This window comes from Lissotriton vulgaris, chromosome 7 (assembly GCF_964263255.1).
Source record: "Lissotriton vulgaris chromosome 7, aLisVul1.2, whole genome shotgun sequence".
Lineage (NCBI taxonomy): Eukaryota > Metazoa > Chordata > Amphibia > Caudata > Salamandridae > Lissotriton > Lissotriton vulgaris.
Window position 1 is genome coordinate 719,177,145 of NC_141695.1, and position 24,017 is coordinate 719,201,161.

General features: G+C 47.3%; 1 protein-coding gene and 1 non-coding gene across 9 annotated transcripts in view; one reads left to right on the forward strand and one right to left on the reverse strand.

Moving 5' to 3' along the window:
- Window positions 1-24,017, forward strand: part of ARSG (arylsulfatase G) — a 2,325,381-nt gene that overhangs the window by 1,078,628 nt on the left and 1,222,736 nt on the right. Inside the window, exon 1 of one of the 8 annotated variants that reach the window (XM_086930956.1) lies at window positions 7,273-7,325. The exons of the other annotated variants lie outside the window; for them this stretch is intronic. The gene's annotated coding sequence lies outside the window, so the exon portion shown is untranslated. Of the gene's footprint in view, window positions 1-7,272; window positions 7,326-24,017 lie in introns of those variants that run through there. 8 annotated transcript variants of the gene reach the window in all.
- On the reverse strand, window positions 4,895-5,001 carry LOC147702321 (U6 spliceosomal RNA). The gene has a single exon (XR_015298485.1). It is a non-coding gene; the product is annotated as a U6 spliceosomal RNA (small nuclear RNA).

Below are 24,017 nucleotides of genomic sequence, written 5' to 3' on the forward strand. Positions count from 1 at the left end.
TCCAGCTTTTCCTCCCCTCCTCCTTCTTTACCTTTTTATTCCTTTCTTAATTTTTCATCTATCATTCATCCTTCTACTTGCTGTCCATCCCCTGCCTATCCATCCTTCCTTTTTTAATCGCTCTATTTTTTCTCTACTTCCATTCACTCTTCTATCCATTCACCCTTCTCTCCATCCATTTATCTTCTCTCCATTTATCCCTCCATCCACCTTTCCATCCATCTCTGCATCCATCCATCTCCGCATCCATCATCCTCCATGTCTCTATTCTTGTCTCCACTCCCTCCTCCCACTACCAGAGAGGTCGTTTTCATGAGCTCCTGCATGGTGCAGTACTGGAAATCCACAGCCAAGCCTTCCAGAAGTCGTTCGGCTGTTCTCCTGCTTTGACGGATTGTCCACTATACGAATAATCCGATTGACTCTGATGGAAACAAGCACCTGCACATCCTTTCCCCCCTTCCCTACAACCCCTTTAAACCTGGATATGTGCCACTCCTATTCCCACCCTGGAGGCACAGCTACTGCACCCCTTTTTAGGGCTCGCCCCTTTCCTATTCCGCAGGAATAGGAAAAAGAGCCCTAATGCAGCTAAACCACTACTTAAGGCCAAGGGCTCTCACCAGCCAAGGGCTACTTTTAGTACCCATTTACCAGCCTTCTTTAACAAAAAATTGAACTATTTGGAGTTTGAGTCCTTCTGCTGGAAGGAGGGCCTTATTTATACCTTATCAACGTACATGTGACGAAAGAAAGAACAACCATTGTGTTCCCCCTTACTTAACACCGGCCCTTCAAAAGCAGTGTTTGTCTGTTGGATTAAGAGCCCTGTTTATTTGTGGGCCGGTCCAGAACCTGCAGTGCAAAATTTGTGACCGGTATCCATTTGGTAAATGCACGATTTACGACGAGGTGGAACTCTTGTGGGTGGTTCAGACTTGAGAAAGGTTGAGACACAAGGAGACTCATCAGTGGCGGAAAGAAAGTTCTTAGATATATAGCATCATTTCATTAGGCGGCGTGTAATCCACTGGCTGCGCCTGCGGATGTCTTTAGGGAGCAAGTTTCTGGCAGAATTGACGGACTTGATGCTCCTGAACTGCACTATAAACCACTACGTCTCTGGGACAATATCATAAGTGAGTTGCTAGTATCACACAGTGCACTTTAATGGCCGTCTGGATTCCGGCTCCGTTCGCCTGGTGCCAACGTTGAGAATTAACAGCAGTATGTTTACCGCTGAGAAGATTGCAGCGCTTCACAGACAAGCCAAATAGTTCCTTTCTCGCTGGGGCAGGTATTTCTATTGTATTATTATTACTTTTAAGTAGGCTTCATGCCACCGACGAGGTGTCGAAGCATATCAGCAGATGGACCGCACGATAAGAACGCTTGCTCGCGGCAAAAGGTAACAGTGAAAAACCCGCTTCCTTCTCCAGATAACTGGTTGTTGGGGGAATTAGAATGATGTATCTGTACGTGTCTCCCCTCCACACGGGCTCTCATTTCACAGGGGCCGGGTATTTCCAGTTACGGGCATTTCTTTTACAACGTCTCCCACAAGGTGCTAGTATTGCATTACAGTGACAAGTGAACATGACAAACGGGGTCCCCTTCACGGATCCCCTATCTTCCTCACACAAGGGGGGGCGGACTCTGGGGTGGGGGGTTGCAGCTGCTCAAATCTGGAGAGAATCTGTGGCTGATGGGCACGTGAGGTAGGAGCATTGACTCACAGTGATGCAAAACTTGCCCCCCCCTCTCTCGCAGCAGCATGGCGAGGGAGCCCTAAAAGGGCACTTAAACTGTCTGCTTCGCTGCTTTGCAAACACATCTGGCCTGATGGGGGGGGGACCCCCCGAGGGGCGTGCAGCCTGCCAGGCAGGTCAGCGCAGTGTTCCAAATGTGCAGCTCCGCCTTTCAACCGTTTATATTACTTATATTGGGTTGTGCTGCTTTGGCTGAAACCAGCAGCTTTCACGAGGTACCTGCACTAAATACACTCCCTTTTATGTGTTGTAGTATGGGTATGCCCATTCAGTAGGTTGATCAGAATTTTAAAGGCAAAAACCGGAGCATTTCACAAAAAATAGAAGGGCTACACTTTTACTTCATCCGAGCGTTACGACAGCGCTGACTACCATACAATTACAGAAAAGGCAGTAACAGTATAAAGGAAATGCAATTTTAAAATCCAGTATCATGCCTCTTAATTAAAGTGCTTTATCATAACAGTTGATAACCATCCCTGCTTTGGAAAACATTATAAGGCACCTCCCATCGTTTTCACTAGACCCTCTCTAAAAACCGGGACAAGGCCTACATTTACGAAAAATCTACCGGTACAGCTGGTGGAAAAACAGGACTGCCCTGGCAAATCCGGGACGCCTGGTCAACCTACCATTCAGTTTTGTGTGGTCAGTTTATTTGAAGTGCTAATTTCATATGAGCGCTCCTAGGCAGGGCTTTAAGAGTGCCGGGTCCTGCCGTTGCTCAGCACGGCTAGTTCTTAAAAGCGGGTTCTGAGACGGGCACCTTTCAGTACCATCACTGCTCAAAGCCTTTGATGTAACCTCAAAGAGACTCGTTTTAGGTTTTTTTACAGTTTCATCGTTTCAGAATGGAAGCATTTCAATATTATATACAACAAAGCTAATAGTCTCGGCTTGTTGTAGGTATTGAAGGCCGAAAAACAAACCGGACCCCAGAGACACCAAGAGTCGCCAGGAAAACCGCCCCAACCGAAGGAAGGCAGAGAAAGGCACTGGACCGGACCGCACAGAGCCAAAAAGGCAACAGCAACCAGGGTCAGAACAGAAATGAGCAGGCCCGACCAACACACCAGGGCAGCCCAACAGGCAGCACAAAGCGAGAGGGGAGCAAAAAGTCCAAAGAGAGGAACCGAACGAACAGAGGGCAACCTCACCACAGTGACCCAACAAAAAAAATCAACAGTGGAAAGAGACAACCAGTCCGCCCAACATAGCCACACCGCAAGGACGACCACAACCTGCGAGAGAGCCGAACCAGAAAACTGGGAAGCGGCACCAGAGCCATCCAACAGACAGGCAAGAGCCGGAAGAACGGAAAGGGAGCCGAAAAGAAAACAGAAGGGGAACAACCCCCGCCACACAAAGGACCCCCGGAAGGGACCGCGACGCCAAGGAGAGAACCCAGGCAGGCACCAGGGAAAATGAACCCAGGAAAGAGCCGGAAACAACACCGAAGAGACCCGGAGGAGAACCAGCCGGGCAAAGGCGTAAAATTAGAAAAACTACAGGCCCGTCCACGGCCAGAAAGGAAAAGAAGAGGCAGAAGCAGCCAACCGGTCAGGGACGGAAACACCCAGCAGAGGGACCAAGCAAACCGGCCCAGCGGAAACACAAGAAAGGGTGCGAGCCGCTGAAGAGAGCACCCAGGCGGCCAAACAGACAGCCAGCCCATAACCAGGCCCAGCCCAGCAAGACAAAGAAGAACCGACTGACACAGGAGCGCGGCAACAACACACCCAAGGCGTGAAGAACCGAAGGGCAGGGCGAAGATGTGCCGGAGCCAAGACAAGAAACCCAGGGAGCCATCAGAGCCAACAGGACCCGGGACCCCCAAAACCAGGGGAAAGAAAATGAGGAAAACCCACACCGGAAGCGCAGGGCCCCGCCAGGACACCCCACAGCACCGCCAGAATCAGCAAGGGAAAGAGAAAGCAGGAGCAGGACACAAAACTCGTACCCCAAGAGGCAAAGCAAAGGACCAAGAGCAGGAGGGTCCAAGCCAACAACCGCCGACAGCAGACAGAGACGCACCCAGGGGAGCAAAAGGAACCCCAGGAAGCGCAAAGCTGGGAGCCCGGACGAGAAGGCAGAAGAGCCAAAACCGGAGACACCCGAACCAGGCACCAAAACGGCCCGACAAGAATAAGAGCACACAGGGCCAGAAGGACCGGAGCCAAAAAATGACCCAGGCAAGGACAGCACCAATGCGACAAAAGTAACAGGGGCGAACCCCGCACACACCCCGGAGTACAAGGCAGGGGACAACACGGGAAGGAGGAACCCAGCCGTACCAGGAGACAGAGCGGGAAGGGCCGGGGGTCAAAAAGAAACAAGGAAGGGCCAGATCAAAACACGACCCGAGGAAGCCCCCACCAAGGCAGCTCGACACAGAAGGACCAGCGAGACCACCAAAAAACCACCCTGCAAAAAAAACAGGGAAGAACACACACCCCACCAGAGAGGAGCGTCGAACCCCCGGACCAAGCAAAGCAACCGAAGAGCCACAGCCCCCTGGAAACAAAGCCAAAAGCAACAAGACCAGAAAAATCACGGCAGCACCGAAAGGATACCAGAGACACAGAACCAATCAAAGAGTCACAGCCCCATGGCAGGAAGAAAGCACACCCCAACAAGGGGGGCAACCGAAACCCCGGCATGCCAAGAAAGCACCACCCAAAGCAGAGCACCTCAGCCCTATGGGCAGGAGCAGGGCAGCCCAAGACCCGACAACCGGAGCGGGCAGGCAGAGAGGAAAAATAAAAAAGGGAGGCGCAGGAGTCGCCCGTCAAGACAGAGCGGACCCCAGAGACGGACAGACCGGCGCCAACCGCAGGCCACCCATAGCAGACACTCAGGAAAACCCCTGAGGATTGCCACGAAGGAACAGGTCGCCACACAACGGCAGGAACAGGAGACCCGAGGAACAAGGGAACGCAGGCCAGCAAGGCAGGAAGGAGGCAGGAACACACAGGAAACAACGAAGCCGAGGCCTTGCAAACCAATATCACAAGAGCCGACCAAACGAACCAGCCAACGAAACCCAAGCCAAACAGAGAACCAAAGGGACCTGTCGAGGGCAACTGAAACACAACGTGCATGAGCAAAGTGCACGAAAACCGTAGAACAACATGGAACGCTTCACGAATCCGCGTGTCAACCCAGCGCAGGGGCCAAGCTAATCTGCTCTGTAACGTTCCAAAATCAGTACATGTGCTGTCGAAGCGAGCACCCCAACACAATGGAAACCATACCACCAACCTCAGAAGGAAGATAAGCAGAGCGGACCCGCCGGGATCCGAAGCCACAGCCAAGAGGCCGAACACAGGCCACACGAACAGGAAGCAGGAGCACACCGAACAAATCGAGAATGCACCCTAGAAGGACACAGCAAGTGAAAAAAAAGCGCACGCGCACCACCACAGACGCCCAGTGCGACTCCACACAACAAAACACACCCACCAACCGGAGATGGAAGAAAGGCAGAGTGGACACGCCGGGAAATGAACCAGCGGCCATGGGGCCAACACAGGCCCCCACAGCAGAACCAACTGCCCACTGAGCCACCATTACTAAAAAAACGGCAGTAGCAGGGAGGGAAAACAGCCGCCGTGAAACAAATTTACCCACACAATAAATAACCAGTGGCCTCTCAATAGGCGTAACCGTAGGACGCCCCACGCCAAACACAAGGAGCCAAAGACAGAAGGGGGGACAGACCCGGGTCAATGTAAGCCACCCGAAAACAGACGCCAACAAACCCAAAGGGACAACACATCGACCACAGAAGGACGAAAAGCAGAGAGAAACCGCCAGGAGCCAAGCCCGTGACCACGAGGCCGAACACATGCCCCCGCACAGCGACAGCAAAACAAGCCCCGGAGCCGAAAGCAAGACGAGGCTAGAGCCGCCCCCGGAGGACGGACAAGAAAGCCGCCGAAAAGGGAACCCTGCCCCAAGAAAACCAAACAGGCCAACACGGAACGCTACACAAACCTGCGAGACATCGATGCGCAGGGCCACGCAAACCCCCACTGTATCGTTCCAACCACAGCAAATGTGCAGCCGAAGTGAGCACGAAATTGCTGGAAAACGCCACCACACATGCTCCAATACGGGTAGACAGCAAGTGCACAAATAAAACACAAAAAAGCACTGTCTGAAAAGTAACCACAGCATGAGACCACGACAGCAACAGCAGGAATCGAACCCTCGACCCGTGAGAGCACACAGCACCGGAGGCACCACACATACCGTTGAGCCACAGCTCCCCGGCAAACAATACGAGAGGCAAGAGCTCCCAAGGGTTGCACCCGGATGGCGACCCTACACCCTCGCAACACACGGAGTGAGCAGCAGAGCAAAAAGCACCCACACCAGATGCAGACACCAGCACGAAGCGAAGCCGCCCGCATGTCATAAAAAACAGAACCAGAAGCCCAACCACCCTCGAGCGAGTGGGGAGCAACGGCAGGAATCGAACCCCCGGCCCGAGAGAGCTCCGCCACCAAAGGCAGAAGCCGTGCCACTGAGCCACAGCCCCCGGATTGACCAGCCCCCGGACCACAACGCCGCCGAAAGGGGCACCCCGCCCGCAAGGGAGAGCACACACCAGAGGCGTGGAGAGGAAGGAGAGAGCCCCGAAGGGCAGGCGGAGCACAAGAGGGGCGCGGGGAACGTACTGAAAGAACAACAGTTGCCGCCCGCCGCAGGGAAGGAGGTCGTGAGCACGGAAATACACCAGCAGCGCAGCCAGGGCCGGAGGCGCCAGCGGGGAACACACTGAACCACCGCAGCCCGCACGGAAGCCAGCGAGCAGAGCCCCCGAAGGTAACCCCACACGCCACAGGACATCCAAGGACAGGCAGCGTCAGGGAGAAAACACTGACACCAAACAAAACAGCCCCCGCCCGCCGCAGTCCGAAGGGAAGGTGGGCGAGTCAGCCCAAAAACAATGAGCGGGAGCCAGCACGAATGCAGCTGACGGCAGAAACCCCACGAAAGGAGAAAAGAGGGCGAGCCACCGCCCGCCGTAGCGCCACGAGGGCGCAAAAAACAGCCTACCGCCGCATCGCCGTGAAAGGCAGGCGGGTAGACACAACCGGGCACGGGGTAAAGGGAAAACAAAACAGAAGAGGCACGGCAGTGCCGGCCACCATCCTAAACAGTACCCCGGCCACCCCATCCCCCCCCCCCAGGAAAACCAAGGCCCGCCAGAGCAGAGCCCAACCGGCTCAAAATAGACACCTGTGGGGGGGGGGGGGAATCCCAGGTCCCAGAGTCCGCTAGAGCAGGACCTCCAACCCGAGACCCAGGCACCAGCTAGCGCAGGCACCACTTTCCTGAAGACGCATCTGGAGGGAAATGACGCGCAGAACAAAAAAACCAGACTGATGGGTTGGGCTGGCCCGCCTCTTATAGAGGTCAGGTGGTAATGGGTCGGCCATCTTGGGAAGGGATGGGAGGCATGGGAGGCTGACTTTTTGCTTTGGAGGGTTCTGGTGTGGAGCTGAAGCTCACTATGTAAGTCATGTGGCGAGGAAGACTAACGAGGAGGTAAGGCATTCTTGTATTCTTGTTTGCCTGACTCTGCAAGGTACACACCTGGTGCATTCCCAAATAAACCGCGCTTGTGAGTTTTACACTGATGGAAACCACAGCTCACTCTAGTGAGTGAGAGTGAAAGATACTTTCCCTAGAGGAGCATGCGCTGCTCTACACACAGTGGGCTGAGGTTACCAGTCACCATCTTTCTTGTAGGTGTGCTACAGTAACACGTTTCCTGACCCTGAACCAAACTTATATTTCCTAAAATAGACAAAGTGCCTTAGGTTTTACTTCACACGATTAACTTGAAAAACACATGCGTGCATGAAACAAAAACATTTCACAAGTCAGACGCAGTGTAAAGTACATCATCTAAGCGGAAGTTGTTTTCCAGTTTGTTAATGTTTTACTCATACAGCATCTCCAAGGACGTGCGTAGGAGCTTTGTGTACGTCTAGAAAACAGCAAAGTTGAAGGATGGAATGTAACTTTCATGATATAGAAACGCATCTTGTAATGCAGTGTGGTGCTAAATATTAGTCCCAGAAAAATATACGTTATTTAAAAGATGCATTTATGTTTTTTTTTCTTCAGAAAATGATATTACTGGGTGAACCAATATAGTATGTCACTTTCAGTGTACATCGCTGGTAATACAATATGCTCTTTTGAACCTCTTAATCAGGGCTCTAATTAGGCAAAGGATATTCTGGCTTTTCCTTAAGATGGGTAAATCCCCCTTGCCCACATGAATATTTACGTTTAACTTAATAAGACAGAAAATGGTAGAACAGATAATACATTTACAGGATCATCTTTTGCTTATGTGCATATTACAAAACACAGAGAAGTTTATTTCTACAATTCTTTGATAGAAAAACGTATATGTTCATTTATTTTCTTTTTCTTGTTTTAATTGGAATGGTATGCAATGTACAGCCAATACGTATTTCGCCACTTACTAGAGCGCAGTCCTGCTACTTTTTCAAAGCTGCAGTTGTTATACAAACAACACATTAATAAGTTGTAGTTCATGAAGTGTTTTTTACGGGTTGTAAAAGTACATGATAGTCACTGCAAACTCGTGCATATCATGTAAGGATCATTACTTGCAACACTGTAAAAATGATTTAAAAAATGGGTGGTGGAATTGACCAGTGATGTCAGTGCTGCTGGAGTTCATGAGTGATACAGATCTATCCTTTCTGTGGATTAGGAGGTTGTTAGACCTGGCATCCTTTGCATGGTTTCCACTGTCTTTTTACCTCTATCTCCTGTATTTTTTGACTATGTGCTGGATTTCGTTTTTGCTGGTTTAGGTACTCTGGGCACTTTACCACTGTTGATCAGTGCCAAAGTGCAAGTGCTCCCTGGAGAAGCCTTTAAATGTGTCTCAGACCTGCCACTGCAGTGTCTTTGCATGCCGTTTTCAACTGCCATGTTGACCTGGCAAGTCCACGCACTTGCCAGGCCCCCTAACCTTCCCTTTACAAGTAAGGCACTCCTCTGAGAGGTCCGAGGTACCTCCATGGGCAGGGTGCAGTGTATGTGAATGGTAGGACATATGCTTGTGTGTTTTACATGTCCTGATAGTGAACTATTGTACATTTCCTTTTTCACTATTGAAAGGCTTTCTGTCCCATAGGTTAACATGGGAGCTGCCTTGTAACATCTTACTAGTGTAAATTTCCATTGGGAAAAGATAGAGATTTGGAGTTTAGGCTCACTGGATTCAGAAGTTAATAACACACCTTTTAGTGAAGGTGGTTTTTAAATTGTGTGTTTGAAAAGTCCACTTTTAGAAAGTGGGCATTTTCTCGTTTAACCATCCTGTGTGCCTCTGCCTGTTTGTGTATTCACCGTCTGGTTTTGAAGTGACAGGAGCTGGGGATGTGCTTTCATCTAGACAGTCATAAGGGGGATTGAGGTGTGTTCTGCTGTTTTTTGGGTGATTCATAGCCAGGCTGAATAGACCTTTCTGCATTTAGAGTGGGAGGAGTTTTCACTAGTACCTGAATAAGCTGTGTCTGCTCTGCACAATGCTGTCTCCACCTCCTGTAGAGAAGGTGGCCAGGGAGAAACAAAGATTCCAAAGAGAAAATGGGTATAAATATTAGATCCAAACCCCTAGAATTTTAGATTAATTCTGGAATCGAGAGGAACTGTAGCCAAGGGATAAGCGCTGAAGAGCTGTGGAGAGAAGACTGCCCCATTGCTGTGTGTTGCTTTGCTGGCCAGCAGTTCCTGCCTCTGCGAAGGAGTGGACAAAGACTGGCACTTTGCGGTGAACCTGCTTGTGAAGAATCTCTAAGGGCTTGCGTGTGCCTGCCCCCTGTTCTGAAGTCCCAGGGACACAAACACTTCATAACCAGCTTCCATGAACTCCAGTGCTGGGAGTTCTGACCTGCCAGGACGTGCCTCGCCAGTCTGGGCATCTGCAGGTTGCTCCTGTTGTTGGGAGCTGAATAAGCTTTACCAAACCAAGAAAATCGACATATCTCCCTTTCAGCACTTGGTTTTCCAAAGCCGCACCACCATGCGGGAAGAATTTCCACGCACTACTGCTGTGCAGCCAAAGAATCAATGCAGCACCTGTTAGCGGCTGAAAAATCTGCCACACACTGAGTCCAGTGCAACAACCTCCAAATTCTGAGATCACTGCACAGATGCCGCCACTGCTGTGCGGCTAAAAGCATTGATGCATCTTGGTGTGGAATTCGCAGAAATTACTGTTAGCATAAGCTGAAGCCATTTTTTTGTGGCATCCATTTGCATTAGCTATGTGTTAGCCATGTGATTCTTCCGTCTTCGCTGTTGCTTGCCTTTCTATTCTACTTGAGTCATCAACTGTAGTTAACTCCTTCAGTACTGAGCCAGAGCACTGTGCATGCTCAGAAAGGCCTGTAGCTGCTAGAATGCACCTGTTCTAGACTGTAACTGTCAGGCTATTCCAACCGATGAGGTAGTTCTGTCTCCCCTCCCTCTTTGCTGACCAAGTGATTTTTGTCTGCCCATGTTAGTCAATAACTATTCCTGTATATGCCTGTACCTCCTCTTTGAGTCTCCATGCTTACTCCGCACCTAAGTGGGTATATAAGCACCTTGGTTTCTGTATTCCTTGTACTACTTCATACAGTGCCCAAGCGTGTTGTATTGATGTAGTCCCACTCATGATTGTTAAGCTTTTTTTTTATATTCCAGCTTTCGTGACAATCTCTATTTTGTTGGTTTAAGGACCAGTGGACAGATAAGGGTGAACCTCTGCACCGGTGGGACCCTAAAAAGGCTCATTTCCACAGATTGACACCCGAACAGGGACTCATCGGAGACGTGGAGGGCAGGAATCTACTGAGGAGGTACACAGCACAAGAAGACCCTTTGTTTTTGCAGACCGACGTGTTTCTCCGGTTTTCCTGATCTGACCCTCCAGGTGATGGCCGGTCCTGACTGAGATCTCCTTTGGTGTAAGTTTCTTAAGAAGACCGTTAGTTCAACTCAGAGTTTGGCAGGTGGAGGTTGGAGACCTTGGTTTGGTAAGGTCGTTGAAGCATCACTCTTGTTTTGGATTTGCTTGGCCAAGATTCTGGTTCTGTTTCGTTTGTCTATTGCAATATACAAAGGCAGGTAATGAGGAGATTTTTTTTGTCTCCATTTTTTTATACTTGGATTAGATACTATTTGATAATAATATTATATTCTGTTATAATATTTTTGGCATGCCTTCTCCTAGCGCACTTCGTAGAATGTGTTGCTGTCTTGGAGGTACCAATTTAGATTTAGAAAGTACTCAGCCGGCTCCCCTAGAAGGGACACCTAATAGGTTTATGTATATTAAATACAGTATTTCTTCCATAATGTATAGTACACTGTGGAACAAATATACGAAAAAGGATCCTGATCTACGATGGCCAGTAAACGGGTCATTTGACTTTAAAAAGATTCAGTATGTTATTATGTTTCTTATATAGCGCCTGAATCGACCCCCGAAGGGGTATCTCCGCACTTGCCTTGGGAACCCGTCCTGGCTTTTCCCTGTGAGATAACCCCTACAGGGCATCCCCAAGGTGAAAGCCAGGCATCCCGCCGCGGGGGGCCGTTGTGGAGATTAAGCAAGCTTAATGCCCAGAGTTGCAGAGTGTGAACCCATGATTAGGTCAGGCACCGAAGCGAGAATTATCGAGTCCATGGACATTTGAGCTCAAGACCCTGCCGCGTCGGGAATTGAACCCTGGTCCCGGGTCTGACCTCTGCTTCAGGGTATGCCTGCTCTAACCAGTGAGCCACACTTCTCCACCAAAGAGAAAGAGTCGACAAGCTATGTTTGATTATGTACGAATGTGGGTGAAAGAGGTGAATGAGAGAGTGAGGAGAGAAGAAGCTGTAGCAGAAAAAGAACAGCGTAGGACTATTCACCAGAAGGCATTGGAACTGAAAAATAAAGAGATGAGGGAAAAAAAAGAGAGAGAAGAGAGGGAGCATGATTTAGAGGTAATTGGCCCGTACCCTATTAGGCGCATCTTTATCCCACGCTTGACAGACCACATGATGATTCTATTTTGTTAGATAGAACCCCGCCCCAGTATAAATTCCTTAGCGCCAAAAAGATTGAAGATTCTGATGATGAGCATCTTTCTATAGATGAAAAAGATGATGATAAGCAAACTGGGCGGACAACTCGCTCTACTTTAACCACTGAGCTTAAAGCCACTCTTAGATCCGCTGCCCGTAAAGCCTCTAAAGGGCATGACTCAATTTCAGAAATTCTAGCAATGATTCAGCAATGGTCAGATCTAGAGCAGGTATATTTTTCAGAGCCATTTACTTGTGAGGTAGTGACCAGATTTAGAAAATATTCTGATGCTCTAGAGCCTGCTGATATAAAATCTGATTATAAACAGTTATACAATGACACCTTTCTTCCTTCACTGGTGTCCGATCTATTTAGGCGAGTGGTTTAGCTGCATGTTGATGTATTCCGATTACGAGAGGAGAAGAAGGCAGCTGAGAAAGCAACAGCTGAGCAAGCAGTTCAGATCCCAGGGAACAAGAAGGAGCTACCGGGACAGATACAGACACTAGTAATCTTGTAGTTACTGTGAAACCGATGCGTGAAGCTGCGCCTTTGTATGTTCCTCCAAAGGGAGCGGGAATAAAGTGATGATAAAACTTCAGATAATGCGAAGGGATATTTTATTTATAATTGGGTCTATACCCCTTGGAGTAGAGCAGACGTTATGGCTCTTAAAGCTGCTTTACCGTGCAAAAATCCAGCCGCTTTTTATGAAGAAGTAGAAGGAGCTATTAGTTCTTGCACTATGACATTGCCTAATATTGACATGTTCTTTGGACTTATTTTACCCCCTGATATGCGGAGATCAATTCAGAAGGTAGATGATAATGTAGCTTGTGGTGATACTTGGGTGCATTTAGAGGGAATAGATGCTGCTAGAGATCATGCGCAGAAACCACAACAGTTGATATTAGATCTTTCCAAAGCTTTTGGAACTAAGTTGAAAACTCTTATTCCCCCAAAGAAAATAGATTGAACAACGTTAGCGTCTTGTAAGCAGAAAGCAGCTGAGTCAGTTTCTGATTTCTTTACACGATTCGAAGAGACATTCCATGATTTTAGTAGGCAGTCATTGACAAATGACACGGGTAAACATCTGGTCATCGACAAATTTGTTGCTAACATTTTACCAGAAATAGCTAATCGCCTAAAGGCCACCGAGAGTTCATGGACCACGTCTTCACCGGTCTCCCTTTTGACTATGGCCTAGTATTATGAGCATCCGGAATTGGAAGCAAAAGGCAAGGGGGATAAAAAGGTGAAGGATTTAAAAAATGGTCCATCATTTAGAGTGTTGTATGGCGTTTTAGATTCTCAATGGATTTTCCCGATTCATGCCCTTATTTACGTACAATTCAAGTTGCCCTTATCTATGCATAAGAAATCAAGCCCTTATTTAGACATAGCCCATGCACTCCAAATACAGGCATGGCTACTTCCATCCGTTCACTAAACGTCACAACGATTTATTGGAAAACCTGCTTAAGCCGTTAGGGACTTCCCCTTGCTTAAATATTGATTTCTCCAAGAACTCAGTTACTTTACAATGAACAACTATTCCCCAGGGGTTCATTCATGACGTTCATATACATTCCTAAACACCTTCAAGGTATAAATATACCTTCACTTGCTATAGCAAAATACAATGGTTCGGAGCAGTTCGACGACCTACTTGCCTGACGTAGCTCGTTACAGCAGGTGCAGAAGGAAGCCGGCTCTCCAGCTGACGCACTGATCAGGAAGCTGCCCTCCTCTGCCGAGAAATCCAACTCCAGTGTTTCTGACTCCCCTTGCGGGGTGTTGGGAAATCGAATACTGAGACAGAGATACCAGACCTCCTTCATTCTAAGGTATGGAGCTGATTAGAACCTAGAGAAACCTTTGGCAAAATTATTTGCAGAACTAAAACCTTTGCTAAACAGCACTTACTTCTTCCCTCGTACTAGACCTAGGTTAGGTACTTTGGAGTAGGCATATTTTAAAAGCACCAGTTGAGTATTTAAGCCTGTGTTGTTTATGTATGTATTTTTATATGGATTAGAAACCATACAATGCTATTACAGTATTATTTTATAATACTATTCTCGCTGTACGCATTATACTTTGCATTTTGACTAACAATTGTAGCATTTCACCTCTCTTGCAAGAGAAAGAAGACTGTTCAATAAACCTTTTATTGAAAACGCCTGTCTCACTATGTCTCTGCTACTCTGTAGAAACGAAGCATGCACGATTGACTGAGTGAAATACTTATCTATTGTTTCCACGATTCTGAAGAAAGTTATTCCAGTCCTGGGGAAAAAAAGTTGTCATGTTTATGCGAGGTAGTGCGAGAGGTGGACGTGTGATGTATCTCCCTGGTGTACCCCTTTTCCCTCAAACACCTTTGTCTTCTGATCAGTGTGCGTATTGTAAGGAGATTGGACATTGGCGTTCTGAGTGCCTCCTTTTTCGAGGTCAGCAGTATCAGCGGGGTAGAGGAAGTATGAGAGTCCGCCCAGGGTACACAGGAAATAGGAGAGGCATGGATAATCGTACCAGATTTAAGCCAACTGAAAATAATACTTATGATAGGCGCAACCTATATCAAATGTCTGATTACTTGGATGATGGCCCTAAGGATTCTGATTATGCATAGGAATGCCTAGGATGGGGTAAGGAACCTGTTGAGGTTCCAGTAGATCAGAGGGGTCCCTATGTCGATTAAAACATCTTGGGTTCTACTTATTGCTTTCTGGTTGATACAGGAGCTACTCATAGTGCTCTGTCTAAACAATTGGTTCCTAGGGCTCCCCTGTCTGGCGCAATGATAAACATCGATAGGATTCGATGGGACAACTTCCCTTAGCCCACTGTCACAGCCACTTGCATTTAGTCTTGATAAATTCACTGCAGCATGTCCATTTCTGCTTTCCCCTAACACACCAGATAATATTGTGGGTATCGATATGCTCAAACATTTTTGCGCTACAATATGTTGTTTCCCAGAAGGTGTGCGTGTTATTTTAAATTACAACTATCCAATGGTTGAGAGGTCTTGTCTCATTAAAGAGGATGTTGCTGTAGCATTGTTACCTAGCACTTTGTGGACTACATCAGATACTGATGTGGGACAAATGGCTATCCCACCAGTACATATTCAAGTGAAGGAAGGTGCTTCATTGCCTCAATTGCCCCAATATAAAATCTCTCGAGAAGGTGAAGCAGCATTGATACAAATTGTGCAGGATTTGATTGGAGTGGGAGTTGTGGAAGAACTCCCCTACAATACCTTGTAATAGCCGTATTCTTCTATGGTTTCATCCTGACAGCCGTTACTTGTTCGGCTTCACTTTGAATAATCGATCTTTCAGATTTTGTAAAGCTCCACAAGGGTATACAGAGAGTCCTAGCATTTATAGCCAGGCATTGAAAAGACAGCTTGATTCTTTCCCTGTACCGAAAGGGGTGGCTCTAATTCAATATGTCGATGACATCTTGTAGGCTGTGGATACCCCTGAACAGGGTGAGAAAGAAACGCTGTCATTGGTCTCATTTCTTGCCTCTCATCATCACAAAATCTCTCGGAAGAAATTGCAGTATTGTAGACAGCAGGTTACCTACTTGGGTCACCTCCTGTGTAAGGAGCGACGTGCACTCACACCAGATCGCATTTAAACTATTTTGGACACGCCTGTGCCCTGTACTCAGAAGGATGTTTGTGCACTGATTGGCCTTACTTCTTTCTGTAGGCAGTGGATCCCTGGCTTTTCCTACATTGTTAAGCCCTTTTGACTAAAGACTCTCCGATGCCTGTCCCATGGACTACTGAATGCCAGAATGCTTTTCAGCAGTTACGTCAAGCTCTTTGCTCTGCACCAGTATTAGGAACTCCAGACTACACTAAGGACTTCACATTCTATGTACACGAGAGGGACGGCTGTGCTCTCTCGGTTTTAACCCAGACGCACAATGATAAGCAGCGTCCTTGTGCATATTTCTCAGCTGACCTTGATCCAGTCGCTCGTGCATTGCTTGGGTGTTTTCGAGGGGTAGGGGGGACAGCCGTGTCCATATGTCAGAGTGAGGGAAAAGTCTTGTCACACAGATTGCTTGTGTTAGTGCCCCATTCAGTTGACTTCCTTTTGAACCAAAGAAAACACAACATTTGACTGGTGCTCGCTTGACAGGTTATGAACTGACACTTTTGGCCCCTCATATCACATTGAACAGATGTTCAACCCTAAATCCTTCTACACTATTGGCATTTTCAGCTACTCTGCCTCAGTCACAAGAGTCCCACAACTGTTTATCTCTTACTGAAGAATAAATAAAGGGTTGTGTTGACCTACAAGATACGCCTGTCAGGAATACAGCCATAGAGTGCCGCTGTCCGCATTATGCGTGGCATTTGGTGACATTCATACATTAAACTACGTTACCCAGAAAGCTGAGCGCCAACGTCACGTAACAACGCCCACTACGCAAATCCAGGAAATAAGGTTGTGCCGTGTCCACAGACTGTGCCGATAATTCTTGCCGAGTTCCACTTTGCGGTTGGTAAGAGAGAGTTGCGGTAAGAACTTTATTCAAGCTTTTCCTTTGTGTTTACTCTGGTGCACCCTGTTCTGGTTCGGGTGTATTTCGTTTTGGACCTTTACCGCATACACGCGGCTGCGTGTACCTTAATTTCTTCATTCGGTTCGAACTAAATTGGAGCCAACGCTTGTTCTTCCCTGTTGGACGAGAAAGGCATCTGCTTTCTCATTGCCGGGACAAACCTGTTCCCTGTCCGATTTTGTCGAGACAGACCTTTGTGGCAGTACTTGCTTTTGTTCTTTTTCATTACGTACGGATTTCAGAGCGGTTTGGGCTCAAACAGTTATGCGAGTGTATCGCATGGTTCCGTATTTCCAAGAGGAGTCGGATAACTATTGAATCCCTTAAGAAATTACGAACAATTCGTTATTTCAGGAGCTGTTTTGAGGATGATTTAACCTTACCTGCAGTGTTCTATTTTGATTTCTTTCCACAACGTTTTCTTCATTATTTTATCCTTGTACAGGAGAGAACAACAGGGGGTATCTGATCCGAGGGAATTGTGCAACTCTAGACTGAACACAAAGCTATTGTGGTATGTAATGTAAGCTTGTTGGTGCATATACGAAGCTCACATAAGAATAGGATTACATTGTGATATTCATGTTTGCTTTCCAGTTGGTTGCAGTCCCTGGTATCGCCCTGTGCCTATTCTCCTGTATTCAGAGACTGCCTTATTTTCCTTCTCAGGTAGAGGTCTGGAAAAAACAAACATTCTATGTATAAGGAAGGTTGCTAGAGGTTATCATTGTGGGGTTAAGGGGGGTGTTTTCTAAACAACTGTCCTTGTCATTTCGGTTCTCCCTCCCCGCTGTCCCCTTCCTTTCCCTCCCTCGTGGGACTAATCTGGTAGTCTGTGTTTATTACTTAAGGCTCTAGGATCGTTGTGTGGGGAAGGGTACAGGCCATTCAGCACTCCGAGGAGTATAGAAGACGGAGCCTGACAGAATTATCGGCTCACAATTGCTTTTCTCTTCTTGGCTGTGCTGAAGCAGAATGGCCACATTAGATGACGTCCTGGCAGCTCTGGCCTTGGTTCAAATGGAGCTAGCGGCCTCCAACAGAGAGGTGGCAGCTTCTAGATCTGAGAACGCTCAGTTGAGGGCTAGAATGGACCGTTTACAAGGGAATCCTTTTGATGTTGGGGCAGGCCCTACATCTTCCACATTTTTTGTGATTGAGATGCCTACTAAAATACCTCTAGCACCCCCTGAGCGTTTTTATGGGGATAACAAAAGAGTCCAGGTGTTTATGACACAAGTGCTATTGCACTTTATGTGCAAACTAAAGATGTTTTCTACCAAACAGGCCAGGGTGGCTTTTCTAATTTCCTACCTTGGGGGGGGAAGCAGCACAGTGGGCGGTTCCTGTGGTTAGAAGAGATTTGATTTGATTTGATTTGATATGGGTTTTGTATAGCGCTCTATCACTCCGAGGAGTATCTTGGCGCTAGATGTGAATTGTGTAAGCCTAAAAAACGGAGGGGCAGAAGATGAATAGCCCCTAGAGATGATTCAGGAATTTAGACCAGGGTTTTGCAGAAAGTGGCTGTTTGGTTGTATATCCAGGTTTTGATGGCTTTCCTGAATTTACTCTCACATGAGATTTCTCGGATATGAGGGGGGAGTTTGTTCCATGCTCTAGAGCCTCTTACCACTAAGGATTTGCCACCTCTAGTGGTCAATCGGAACTTGGGAATGATCATGAGGTTGGTCGTTGCAGATCTCAGGTGACGTCCTGGATGGTAGCGATTGAATTTACTAGACAAGTAAGTAGGGTCTGTTTTGTGGAATGCCCTGAAGGAGATGATCAGTAATTTGAATAGTATCCTCTTTTGGATGGGAAGCCAGTGGAGGGTGTTTAGTGCTGCAGATGCTGATGTCCTTCTTGGCAATTTTAGCACCAGTCTTGCTGCGGTGTTTTGCACTATTTGCAGTTTATGTAGGAAGGCTTTATTGGCACCTACATATAAACCATTACAATAATCTAACCTAGATGTAATTAATGCCACCACTACAGTTTTCCTAGCTGATAGGGGAAGGAAGTCAAAAAATTTTCGAAGGCTCTTGATGACATTAAAACATGAGCCAGCCACTTCACTGGTCTGTTGCTTAAATGATAGTGCCTCGTCAAATTTGATTCCCAAGTTTCGGGCACTCTTTATAGTGCTTGGCGGGGCTTCGGCCTTGGGTGGCCAGCAGGATTGAGGGGAGAACAAATTATTTTTCCCGAAGGGTAGAATTTCGGTCTTTGCAGTATTACATCTAAGATGGTTAGTTCATCCACTCAAAAGTTGCTTCCAAACAGTCCGTAAGGGAACGTTCAGCCATTGCCGCATCCTCATCTAGGATTAACACTAGTTGAGTGTCATCGGCGTAGGCTATTGAGCTAATGGCAAAGGAGGAGATAAGTTTCATTAATGGGACCATATACAGGTTGAACAATATGGGGCTTAAGCTGGAACCCTGAGGTACCCCAGATTGTACTTCCCTTGCCTCAGAGTGGTATGGCCCTAAGAAGATGGTTTGTTTCCTTTGTCTGAGGAAGTTGGTGAACCATTTCAACACGGTGCCCCCTATGCCTGCACTACTCAGGCGGTGAAGTAGAATATCGTGGGACACCGTGTCGAACGCCGCGGATAAATCCAATAAGATCAGGACAGCTCTTTTTCCCTGATCTAGTGCGGTCCTGATTGTTTCCATTGAAAAGATAAGGGCAGACTCGGTGGAGTGGTGCGAGCGAAAACCCGCTTGGTTAGGGTGAAGAAGGTTATTGTTCTCTAAGTATGCAGTGAGCTGTTTGTTTACACATGACTCTGTAAGTTTACAGAGTGCTGGGAGAAGTGAAATAGGTCGGAGATTTGATAATGTCGTCGGGTCTTGGATTGGTTTCTTTTGGAGAGGTTTGACTACCGCGATTTTCCAGCATGTGGGGATATCTCCTGTTTGCAGGGAAGAGTTAAGAATAGAATTGATTAATGGGTTAACCTCATCTTTTATGGTCTTAATAAGTAGAGGAGGACAGGGGTCGAGAGGGGAGCCTGAATTCAGTTTTGAGATGGCTTGAGATGATTCAGTTGGGTTGATCATGGTAAAATTATCCCATGTAGAGGTACAAGGAGTCTCAGTTAGCATGATGGGATCTGCAGTGTTAGAAGGTAGCTGGCTGGTCTGTGGAAAATCTTTGGTAAAATTAGTGATTTTCTGTTCGAAATATTCCGCAATTTTATCGCAGAGGGCTTGGGACGGTGGAATTTCCTGCGTCAAAATTTTAGGTTTTCTGAAGCTATTGACTATTTGGAATATTTCTTTTTGATTGTTGTTAGATAATTCTATCAGGTTGGTATAATAGTTGGTTTTCGCTAGTTTAATAGCGAAAACGACCCTCTATTATATGATTAGGATGAGTTCAGAGCTGAATTTGAGAAAACCTTTGATCGAAGGGCCGAAACCTTTACAGCTGACAGAGAACTGTTAGTCCTCAAACAGGGCAACACAGAATTGGTAACATACCTGAACAGTTTTCGTCGCTTGGTGGCCGAAACTGATTGGCCCGAAACTAAACAATCTGCTTTGTTTTATCAAGGCCTGAACGACGAGATGAAGGATGTGTTGGCACACATCGATCCGCAACCTCGTACCTGCTCCGCTCTTATTGAACTTACCCTACGACTGGATCATAGGATGAAGGAGCGAAAAGGAGACAATAAGAAAAAAAGAACAACCTGTGATGTCTTATAATTGAGGAGGGGTAGGAGAAAAACCCACCACTACACCGGAATCCATGGAGATAGGGGCAGTGAGGGCTTCCTTAATGCTCAGTGAAAAAGAACACCGCAGAAAACAAGGCCTCTGTTTATATTGTGGCAGAAAAGGGCATTATCTACGGGAATGTCCGGTGAAGCCGAAAACTGGAAAATATAAGACCGGACAAACCGCAGCAGGAACCTCTGAAAAGAAGCCGGAAAACTACAATGCTTGAAGGTGGAATGCTTGAAGGTGGAAGAAGGGGAACCCTCAAGCAGGAACATCATCCCTTCTATAACGCCTGGTTGTGACCAGGAGAAGAATCATTTGTTTTTGGCTATGTCTTTATTTGTTGAAACAGGAGAAAAAGACGTCAGTGACACCATGAGATGATATCTTTCAACGTTATCCAGGCTCCACAATACGGCATCATCTTGGGGCTTCCTTGGCTCCAAAAACATGAGCCTTATATACATTGGACGTCCAAGACGATAAAGTTTGTATCCAACTTTTGCAAAGAACAGTGCATGCCGATGTCAGGCCTCATTACATAGTATCGCCACTGCTGCGGAGAAAGATGTCGTACTACCTTCATGCTATAAGGCTTTCGAAAATGTGTTTAGTGACGCACAAGCAGAAGCGCTTCCCCCACATAGAGCATACGATTGCTGAATAGACTTTATCCCAGGATCAGTCGTTCCGAATGGGAGGCTCTGACGGTGCCCGAGAGCGAGTATTTACGTGATTACTTGGATAAATACCTGGCAATTGGGTATATAAGACCATCACGATCCCCGGCGTACTCGCCTTTGTTTTTTATCCCAAAGGCTACCGGAGACAAGAGATGCTGTATTGACTACTGAGCTCTGAATTCCATCACTATCAAGAACCAGTACCCGTTGCCATTGATTCCTGTTTTGTTGGAACAAGTGAGATCAGCCAACATATATACCAAACTTGACCTACGAGGTGCGTACCATCTCGTCCGCATAAGACAGGGGGACGAATGGAAGACGGCCTTTAAGACGCGGCATGGACTCTTCGAGTATTTGGTGATGCCCTTCGGGCTCTGTAATGCCCCAGCCGCCTTTCAATTTTTTTTAATGAAGTATTGAGGGAATTCTTGGATCGTTTCGTAGTCGTGTACATCGACGATATTTTGGTGTATTCGGACACAACGGATGAGCATAAGATACATGTGAGCCAGGTGTTAAAGGCGTTAATGTATCATCGTCTTTACTGTAAAATCACTAAATGTGAGTTCCATGTGACCACGGTTGAATTCTTAGGCGTGATGCTCACACCATCAGGTCAGGACATGGCCGAGAGAAAAGTTAAAGCTATAAAAGATTGGCCTCGTCCTTGTAACATCAAAGACATTCAGTGCCTACTGGGATTCGCCAACTTTTATAGACGTTTTATATGTGGATTTTCTGCTTTGGTGACCCCTTTGACCCGACTCACAAGAAAGAGCGTTCCGTTTGTTTGGGATGCAGAAGCACAGGGGGCGTTTGATGGGTTGAAGGAGGCTTTTACCAAGGCTCCTGTTCTGACTCCTGCCAATCCAGATTTACCCTTCTTGGTGGAAGCAGAGGCCTCCGAAGTTGCATTAGGGGCGGTATTATCTCAAAGGAACGAAACCACCGGAATGCTTCACCCCATTACGTTCATGTCAAGAAAATTCAGTCCTGCGGAGATAAACTATACGATAGCAGAAAAGGAATTGCTGGCCATACGGGATGCCTTCTTTGAGTGGAGGCATTGGTTGTTAGGAGCTGCACACCAAGTTATGGTCTACATCGACCATCGAAATCTACAGTTCATACGAGCAGCCCGTCATCTCACCCCCAGACAGTTACGCTGGATGTTGTTTTTTGAGGAATATAGGTTCATAGTCACATACTGAACAGGAGTCAACAACAAGAAAGCGGACGCACTAACCAGACAAGAAAATCCGGCTATGCACGCCATAACACGAAACAGATCCATCATCGATCCCACCAAGGTTGTGTGCGTCACTCAAACGGGAGACTTTTTACTGGCTGTATGAGCAGGGATTCAATCCTGTGTCTGGAGAACCTGGCTACGACACCATCCCGAGTGGAAGATGAGACATGAGGTAGCCATGAGGGGGGCTCAAGTGCTGGTACCTACGAAGTCCCTGCAAAAAACTGTGTTCTCCTGGTGCCATGATACTCTTTGTGCAGGTCACACGGGACACGTGAAAACCCTTGAAAAGGCCTTAAGACAGTTCTGGTGGCCGTCCATACGAATCGATCTGTGTCGATGGGGGAAGGAGTGTATACAATGCACCCGAATGAAATCTGATCGTCACCAACCCCAGGGATATCTACAACCCTTGCCTACACCCGAAAACCTTGGGAGAGTTTCTCGGTGGACTTCATTGTCGGGCTCCCTAAGGACCAAGGGAAAACTGCCATCCTGGTGGTGGTAGATTACCTTACGAAAATGGGACACTTTGTTGCATGTGATCAGGTCCCTACAGCTGGTCGCCTAGCCCATCTTCTTTTAGTGCATGTAGTGAGATTACATGGTCTCCCGAGGGTGATAGTGTCAGATAGAGGGGCCCAATTCACTGCTCGCTTCTGGAAAACCTGGTGTTCTGCATTGCACATATCCTCCTCTTTGTCCACTAGCTTCCACCCCCAGACCGATGGCCAGACAGAGAGGCTTAACCAAACCCTGAAGCAAAATCTACGTTGCTATGTACAGGCCAATACAGACTCATGGGTGGATTGGCTGTGGGTGGCGGAAATGGCTTATAACAGTACTCAACATTCCTCCACGCTTCATTCCCCTTTTTTCTGCTCGTATGCTCACCATCCCAGGGTTAATCCCTTGGTATAAGGAAGGTTGCTAGAGGTTATCATTGTGGGGTTAAGGGGTGTGTTTTCTAAACAACTGTCCTTGTCATTTCAGATCTCCCTCCAGATCTCCCTCCCCGCTGTCCCCTTCCTTTCCCGCCCTCACGGGACTATTCTGGTAGTCTGTGTTTATTACTTCAGGCTCTAGGATCGTTGTGTGGGGAAGGGTACAGGCCATTCAGCACAGCTCCGAGGAGTATAGAAGACGGAGCCTGACAACGCCCCTTACTAGAGCTGACGGGGAACTGTGGGTTGACAGGTCCTGCTTGAAATTGCCTGATGGCACAACATCTGCTGCCTATGCAATAACAACACTTCAGACAGTAGCTGAGACAGCTCGCATCCCACAGAAGTCAGCTCAGGTGCCTGAGTTGACAGCGCTAACAAGAGCATGTGAGCTTAGTACTGATCTGTTTGTTAACATCTACACCGACAGCCGATATGTGTTTGGAGTGGCTCACGATTTTGGGCAACTCTGGAAGAAAAGAGACTTCTTTACTTCTCTTGGGACACAAATAGTGCATGGGGAATTAGTACGTAATCTCCTTACTGCCTTGACATATCCTAAGAAACTAGTGATTGTCAAGTGTAGTGCACACAAGAAAGTGACTGATAAAATAGAACATGGCAATGCCTTTGCGGATCATACAGCTCGTGAGACTGCAATGTGACGAAGTACTACATCTATGTACGTGGTTAAGTCACAAGCTGAACGCTGTCATGATGCTAGGCAAGAAGTACTAGACATGCAACAATCTGCTTCTGCTGATGAATTAGACCAATGGTCTAAGGAGGGAACATTGGATGATGAGGGCTGTTGGAGGAATAAAGACATGACCAAGTGGAGATTGCCCACACCCTACTTACATCACATGATTCACATGGCACATGGGCTGACACATGTTGGAGCATCCTCAATAGC